This window comes from Sceloporus occidentalis, unplaced genomic scaffold, assembly GCF_023333645.1.
Source record: "Sceloporus occidentalis isolate IW3139 unplaced genomic scaffold, rSceOcc1.0.p SCAF_26, whole genome shotgun sequence".
Taxonomy (NCBI): Eukaryota; Metazoa; Chordata; class Lepidosauria; order Squamata; family Phrynosomatidae; genus Sceloporus; species Sceloporus occidentalis.
The window spans coordinates 12,064,229-12,072,532 of record NW_028317006.1 but is presented as its reverse complement, the minus strand read 5'-3'; the positions used below and the strand labels follow the sequence as shown (position 1 = coordinate 12,072,532).

Sequence of the window (8,304 nt, the reverse complement as noted above, 5' to 3'; positions counted from 1 at the left end):
AGTTACAAATGAAATAAACTCCGCAGAGATTCTGAATCAATATGATTATGTAAAATAAACAAGACTATCTGCAGTGACTGCCCTGTTTGTTATCTACCTTAATGACCTCTGGTTAACCTCATAACTCCCAGTCTTTACATTGTCAACAAGGAAATGTGCACAGGAGAACAGATAACTCGACAGACAGTCCTAGAAGATCCAATTTTTTTCCTTATCTGGTTGAAAGCAGGTGCTCAGATATAGGAGCCTATCTGCTAGCAGGTGATGAGGAAGAAGATTCTCCAATGTACATCCATTATATGATCTAATTGCTAATAATTATTCTACTTTGTGCAGGTGTATGCAGAATGAATAAGTAATGAATATCTACAAACAGCTCCCCAGTCTACACTTTGTCTAATGTGGTGGGTTTGGGGGATTTATTAGTTAAATAGCACAATGAGGAATCGGCAGAAGGCTGGCAATTGTGGTTTAGTCACTAAACTGTGAATGTGGTAATAGCTGTGGAAGGCTATCGCTTGATTGTCATTTAACTGAGTGTATGTCTCAAGGTCATCAGCCCATCCTGCAATGGATACCTACTTGGGTTGGCCATTTATAACACAAGTCGGTTACTTCTGTCTTGGGGGGGATAAGGCAGGGCCCTTTTTGTTTCTGTAAGTTCAAATTGTTATGTGATGCACTACATTATGTCATTTTATCTACTGTACAGCTCTGCTGAAAATTATGGTGCGATACAAATCAATAATACAAAAAAATATATAACTATATAACATTTGTTTGCACTGTAGTTCTATAGTATGTGTCACATAAGAATAATGACAAGTGTTCAAGTAGATTATATGCAAACTAGGGTACTCAGGTATTGGGGTTTAACTCAGAGTGATTGGATGGATTGTCAGGGTCACAGAAGCTGGGGTATAACACATTTGTATCCTATCCAGGAACATATCAGTTGGTGCTTTTTCTCACAAGTATGCAACAATTATAATCCCTGCTTAAAAACAGACTACTTAATATGAGAATATCTTCAGAAAACTAGTAGTTTTCAGAAAGGCTGTTTTTAGAACCATGAATTCATTGGTGAAAGAGCTGAGCCTACAGCCCATATAGAACCATGACCACAGAGATGTACTTCCCTGTGGTCTCATGCAGCAGGTCTGTTAATGTCTTTCTCCTACTTTCTACCATTGGCTACAGGTGCCCGCAGGTATAAATTGGCCTCTTGATGGCCCAGTAGTGCAGATTAAAGCCTGTTAGTGGAGATGTTGGGGCTCAGCAGACACTGTGAGCAGGCAATTAAACCAACCACCTATGGGAATTTTTCCTTCCCCCACTCTGGTCAATCAGCCTTTACGAGTGGAAGGGGAAAAGGAAGGGGAAGCATTAGATATGCTGACTTCATTTTATCTTGTTGGTAGCAGCGGTTACAGACTGATGGGAGTTGGAGTGTGAGACAGTGACAGCTTAGCAGAGGCTGAGATTGATGATCGTTGCTCACCTACCATATTGCAAGTTAAATAATAGTTTATTTTAGTCCAGAAAATGTACCTTTGTGGGATGGATTGGAGAAGCTGTACTGGCTACTGTAGTGAATACAGGGACTGCAGCGGACATTTGTCCCCTGTTACTGAGTGGAGTTTAGTTGATTGAGACAGTTGAGACAGCCATTTATGCTACCAGCCAAACCTCTAATTTGGGGACAAGTTCATTTTTTTAATACCTTTCTAGCATATCATTTATTAATTCATAAATATTGGTGACTGTATACAGTCCAGTAGATCTTCTGTCAACTGCTTTATTCATGAAACATCTAGGATAACACACAGGCAGTGTCTGTCATGGCTTTTGTCTGTTACTCTCTCCCTGGAGTCAGTTACCAATGTGACTCCTCCCACTCATTGTAACTTTATTAGCAGGCCTGCTCCCATGACAGTGACAATATAATATGTATAACCTATAATAGTGTGGAGATCCTATCATCTGCCAGTGTCTACCTGCCCAGGCTCAGTGTTCTGCTGCTGCACTTCTTTTTTTTTAACTCTTAGGATATTGTGGAAATTCAGTCCTGCACCACGGGCCTGCATGTACCTATCATCTGCCAGTGTCTAGTTAACCTTGCTACATCCTCTTCCCGTTCAAAAGTCATTTAAGTTTTCCTGGATCTGAAGCCTGGCTTTCCATTACGGACTACCCTGCTTCTGTTACCTACTTTGACTTCTAGACTGTGACCCCAATACTGTTTGCTGCCTGCTGTGACCCCAACTTCTCTTTTGGATTTTCCCCTGTGATTGGACATTTGTAGGTCCTGCATGGTTATTTATTTTTCAAATGCCCGATCGCGCGATCAGCCATTCCCTTCCGGGTTGCGTCACTGCTGACGTAACCCTGAAGTTCATCGGAGGACAGGATATCCCCTGCAGGGGGAAAAAAAAACGTTTATTCATTTAAAAAATAATAATAAATCATCGCTTCTCGGCCTTTTGGCTAAGATCAAGTGTAGTTCCTCTTTGGGAAGGGGGGGGACTATGCTGATCCTCTGGCCTTAGGGTTCGGGATAGCAAATGGAGCCCGAGGTGGAATTGCCCTGGCAGAAATGCTGGAGTCACCGTGTGTGGTAATGCACGCCACTGCACACGGTGAGCGCACGTTCTCACTGGCGGCCTACCAGCACTACCTTTTCCCCAGGTACCTTCTGGTCCTGGGGTTAAGTTCTTATTTTTGAATCCGGCAGGCCAGCAATGGCCTGTCCCTAAATTATTCTTCTTTAATTTATATATTCACTTTGTTTTTACGAGTGCCAATTAATTTGCCTCCCTTTGAATTCACGGTTTTCAAATTCACTGCTCGGCCCTCACTATTCTTGGCACACGATTTTGTACCCACGTTTTGGACACTGTTTTCTTTTTAAGAGGCAGTGAAGCCTGGACTTTGCTGGAGGAGGATTGGGAGCCTTCTGGCCCCTTCCTCTCTTCACAAAACCAGCAAGGAGTCTCACTCTTCGGGGTGAGACTCAAGATCCGACCCTCCCATGGGGGGGGGGTTGGAATTTGTCCGAGTTCTCTGTGAGGGAACTCGGTATCGTAGTCTGGCTTCTGCTGCCTTGTGCACAGAATGCGGCACCCAATGGAGCACGCACCTCGGGCTTCCAAAAAAAAAAATAAAAAAAAATAAAATAATAATAATAATTAAAAAATCATTAAAATAATAATATAAATAATAATAAAAAATTATAATAATCTGAGCTGGGATGTCATTGTGACATCACTGGCATGTTCAAGAGGTCCCTAAGAGGACCTCTAACCATTTTTGTGTAAAAAAAAAAAAAATATAAAAAATACAAAAAAAAAATATATATACATTTTTTTTTAAAACCTTACATCCCATTGCCCTAGCATAACATTTACCCAGTATAACCCTCCTGCCCCCGTTCACAACCCCCAAACCCGTTAAGCCATAGAGATAAAAATTATATAAAAAATTTACACCTTATAGTATGCTCCCTGGTGCTGGGAAAGTATGAACTCTATATAAATTAGGTATTAGGACACCTGAATTGATAAACTTGGAGGGGATTTTCCATCACTTTACCTAATTTTGTGAGGATTCAGAGGGAAAAAATTTTAAAAATATTTTTTTTCTAATTTTCGCTAGTTTTTACTAAATTTCTCATTCTAAATTTTCAGCTAATCATCCAACTATGGTATCAAAAGAACGCTCTATCTCTCCTTGAAAAAACAATATATAGTTTACATGGGTACACTATTCACAGGAAAAGAGAATAATCTCTGAATGGCAAAATTGCTCCGGGCTTTGAGGTACCAAAAACCCCTGGGATTGAAGGGGTTAATCTAGCCTTGCTTGTTTATTATTGACAGGGGGGCACCAAAGAGATACTGCACCCAGGTGCCACTAACCCCAAATTTACTCTTGCTCTTATAAAGGTACTTATGGGAGGATCATATGGTGGGCTGATGGGTGGGACAGAGTGATGATATGGGGTCTGCTTATAGGAAAGGCATGGGGGCCCAGGCTTGAACTCCGTACTGGGCCCTGAAATTTTTGATGGTGGCCCTGAGTAGGTTGCCACCATTAGCCAATCAATACAATAGAATGTTTAGAGACAAGTGGCCATACGCTACAATGTTGCATCCATATCCTGCCAGAATGTGTGTACCCAGCCAGCCGGTGCATGATCTGCACGAACACTGATCTACTGCTAGTGCAGCAGTAAAGGTAAATGTACAAATCCATCAACCACCGGCCATATGGCCAGTCTGGGCCTGCTTATGATGATAATTTGAATGTAGTTATAAATTCCTAGGTATATAGAGAAACAGAATAACACAAGAGGGCTCGGGGTGGTGAATTTATCTTCTATTATTAAGAAAGATGGTATCTTGAAGCCTATGTAAATACTTTTTAATAATGCATAATGAAGCATATTGTTATACCTAATTGTGTTTACAAAAGCAAAAGTATCTAGATTAAAAATGAAAAGGTCCTCTTCTGTCATCCCTGTGTAAATTAACCCTCGTTTCACATACCGCAACATTCTGAGATCTCCCTGAACACGTAAGGAGGCAGCGGTAATTACAGTAAAGATTTAAGCTTGAAGTAATATAGGAGACCAGGGAAGATGAGCTGTACAGTAACTGTGATTAAGCAGGACCGTTTGCAGTCTGTTTGAAGGAAAGCAGCTGCTAATGTATGTTTAAATCAGCTTTTGCGTGCAATCAGAATGAATTATGCTGTGTTTTCTTTTACAATTAACAATGTGCTAGGAAACCTCATGGCATTCTGAACAGTGGATTTTCTTACCATTGGTAAGAGTGATTTCCAACACACCTTCAGCAACACCTTGGTCAGTAAAGACTAGAAAACCTGTGAGTATAATTGGTTAGAAGCATAATGTTTTTTATGGCGAGATCCATAAAATCCTTGGTACTGGTATTGCCACTATACCCATGTCAAGTAGATTTGCATTGCATGGCTCTTAAACTAGTTCTGCTGGCTTGGGCACTACTGTATTCATCTTTTTGCTGCATGGTTCTAGATTTGTTCTTTGTTTCTGAAAAAAATAATCCTTCCTCAGGTATATGTTGATATGCCTCAGAAGCATTCATATGGTGAGAATTGACCATATGTATGTTGGCTACATAATGTTCGCAACATTAAACAAACTTAAAAATTACATTCTATCTAAAAATACATAGATTTTGCCCACAGAATACATTAAAATGTACTGTTATCTTGGAATACTCTATCTCTGAAAAGTATATACAGTAAGTTGAGGTCAAACTCACTAACCCTAGCAGAGACATTTATATATGTATAGCCATGTTTATACATGCATGTAAACTATATGAGCAAAAGTATGTGACCATCTCACCTATATGAGCTTGTTCGATATCCCATTTTAAAACCATAGCCATTAAAATGGGATTGCCCTTCCCCTTTTGCAGCTATAACAGCCTCCACTCTTCTCTGAAGGCTTTCCACAAGATCCTGGAGTTTGTGCCATTCAGCCAAAAAAACATTTATGGGATCAGGCAATGATGTTGGCCAAGGAGGCCTGGCTCACAGTTGGCGTTCCAATTTATCCCAAAGGTGTTTAATGGGGTTACGGTCGAGGCTTTGTATAGGCCACCAAACTGGTCAAACCATGTCTTTATGAACTTTGCTTTGTGCATTGGGGCACAGTCATGCTAGAACCCAAGCTTGTGCCAAAAAGTTAGAAGCATGCAATTGTCTAACATGTCTTTGTAAACTGTAGAATTAACATTCACTGGAACTTACAATAGGCAATATGCATTCTGTTAGGTAGAATTCTCCTGATATCCGCCAAACCCAGATTCATCTATCAGACTTCCAGATAGTGACGCATGATTCATCACTTTAGACGCCACGTTTCCACTGCTTCAGAGTCCAGCGGAGGTGTGCTTTACACCACTCCGGCTCCAACGCTTTGTATTGTACATAGCGATCTTCACCTATTTCAGGAAGCTCCCAATGCACAGTGCATGTGCGGTGGTTTCTTCCAGAGGCAGTTTAGAGAGCATTTGAGCAATGCTACAGTTGACAGGCACTTTTGTTTGTGTTACGCACTTCAGCGATTCGCAGCCCCACTCGTGGCTGAGCTCCTGTTACTCCTAGATGCTTCTACTTCCCAATAGTAGCACTTACAGTAGACCAGTAGCAGATCTAGCAGGACAGCTTTCCTGAACTGACTTGTTGCAAAGGTGGCATGCTATGATAATTCCACTTTTAAAGTAATCATGATCTTCAGTACGTCTCATTCTGCCACCAATGTTTGTCTATGGAGATGGCTGCCTATGTGCGTGACCTTACCTGTTAGCAATGGTTGTGGCTGAAACACGTTAACTCAATAATTAGGAGTCCACATACTTTTGGGCGTATAGTTTTAGATCTGTGTAAATATGTATGTTTTACTCTTAGTAAGTATCTAGATGTAAATATTCTACATGCCTTTTAGAAGGTGTGTGTGTGTGTGTATATATATATATATATATATATATATATATATATATATATATATATATTCTCCTACACAAATCTAGGTTTTATTGTTATTCATGCTTTATAAAACCAGTAAATATAGCATCCTCCTACTATTGCTGAAAAATATAAAATGTTAATTTATATATGTAGAGGCAACACTATTTACAATATGAATCATAAGTGTTTACAATATATTTGCAAAAGTAGCTTTGCTTGCTTTAAAAATATCATCTACATATTTACAAGCACATTGACAGAGACAGAGAGACTGCATCAAAATAACACATACACACAGATGCAGAAATAGGCTTACACAGCTGCACATTGTCAGCAAATTGCAAATAAATATTAATGCCATCTTCATTTGCATCTCCTTATCTTCACCAAATCCAAACAAGTAAAAAAATAAAATATGTGAACATGTGAGTGCAAAAAGTCATAGTATATGCATTGTTAGAAATCAGACATTCCTGTAGAGATAATATATTTTAAGAATTGCAAATGATACCAAGATTTTCCAAAGAATATTAAACATGTCATTTTAAATGTATTATTTTCATTGAAAAGTTATATAGCCCTGCAAAGCTTGCTGGCACGTTAGCCTGTTCGGCTGTTTTTACCCATGTGTAAGTAAGAAATATCAATCGTACCAATTGTTTAAGCACCTTCTTGTAAGGAAGACTAAATATAATTATTATAATAATAATATATTAACTATAACTATATTAACATAGCTTAGCCAAGTAATTTTGATACCATTCAATATCACTGATATCCTTTAAAAAGGTAATGTTTAATAAAAACGTGTAACTAACTGCCTTGCATCTGTCTCTGCCTGGATGTCTCCACGTTTCTTGAAACTTAACCTTTCCAAAAAAGAACTTTTCATCTTCCCTCCCTCCAACGCTAAGATTCCCCCATCTATCTCCCTCAACGTTAATGGTGCTATCATCTCCCCGTCTACTCATGCACGCTGTCTTGGTGTCACTCTTGATTCCGACCTTTCGTTCACCCCCCATATTCAGTCTGTCTCTAAAAGCTGCCGTCTCCATCTTAAAAACATAGCCCGCATCTGTCCCTTCCTAACACAGCATGCCACTAAGGCTCTTGTCCATGCCCTGATTATGTCCCGTCTTTATTACTGTAACTCTGTCTTAGCTGGTCTCCCTCTCAACCATCTCGCCTCTCTACAATCCACCATGAACGTTTCTGCCGGACTTATCTTCCTCTCCCATCGCTTTACTAACGTTTCTCCCCTCTGTCAGTCTCTTTACTGGCTGCCTGTGTGCTTCAGGACTCATTTCAAAATCCTCACTCTTACTTTCAAAGATCTTCACAGCGGTTCCCCTCCCTACATCTCCTCACTCATCTCTAAATACACTCCTAACTGGTCTCTCCACTCATCCAATGATCTCCTTCTATCCTCTCCTCTGATTTCTTGCTCTCATGCACGCTTACAAGATTTCTCCAGGGCTGCCCCTATCCTCTGGAATGCTCTCCCCCTTCGATCATTCAAAAAATCCCTCAAGACCCACTTCTATAAGGACACTTATAATATTGCACATTAACACCCCTCCTAGTCCCTCCAATGCAATACTTACAGTATTGTTGCTGCTCCATCCTTTACAATGGCACTTTTACCTTTTACCAATTGTGTAATACACACTAAATCCCTCTAGATTGTAAGATCGTCTGAGCTGGGCCCTACTCACCTGTTGTCTCTGTAAGTCAATTTGTTATGTTACATACTACTTGTTATGTCCTGTCTACCCATTGTACAGC

At 40.0% G+C, this 8,304-nt stretch overlaps 1 non-coding gene across 1 annotated transcript; it reads left to right on the top strand.

The window, feature by feature from the left end:
* Window positions 1–2,467: 2,467 nt before the first annotated feature.
* LOC149300177 (U2 spliceosomal RNA) lies at window positions 2,468–2,650 on the top strand. Its single transcript, XR_016272330.1, has one exon. It is a non-coding gene; the product is annotated as a U2 spliceosomal RNA (small nuclear RNA).
* The last annotated feature ends 5,654 nt before the right edge of the window (window positions 2,651–8,304 follow it).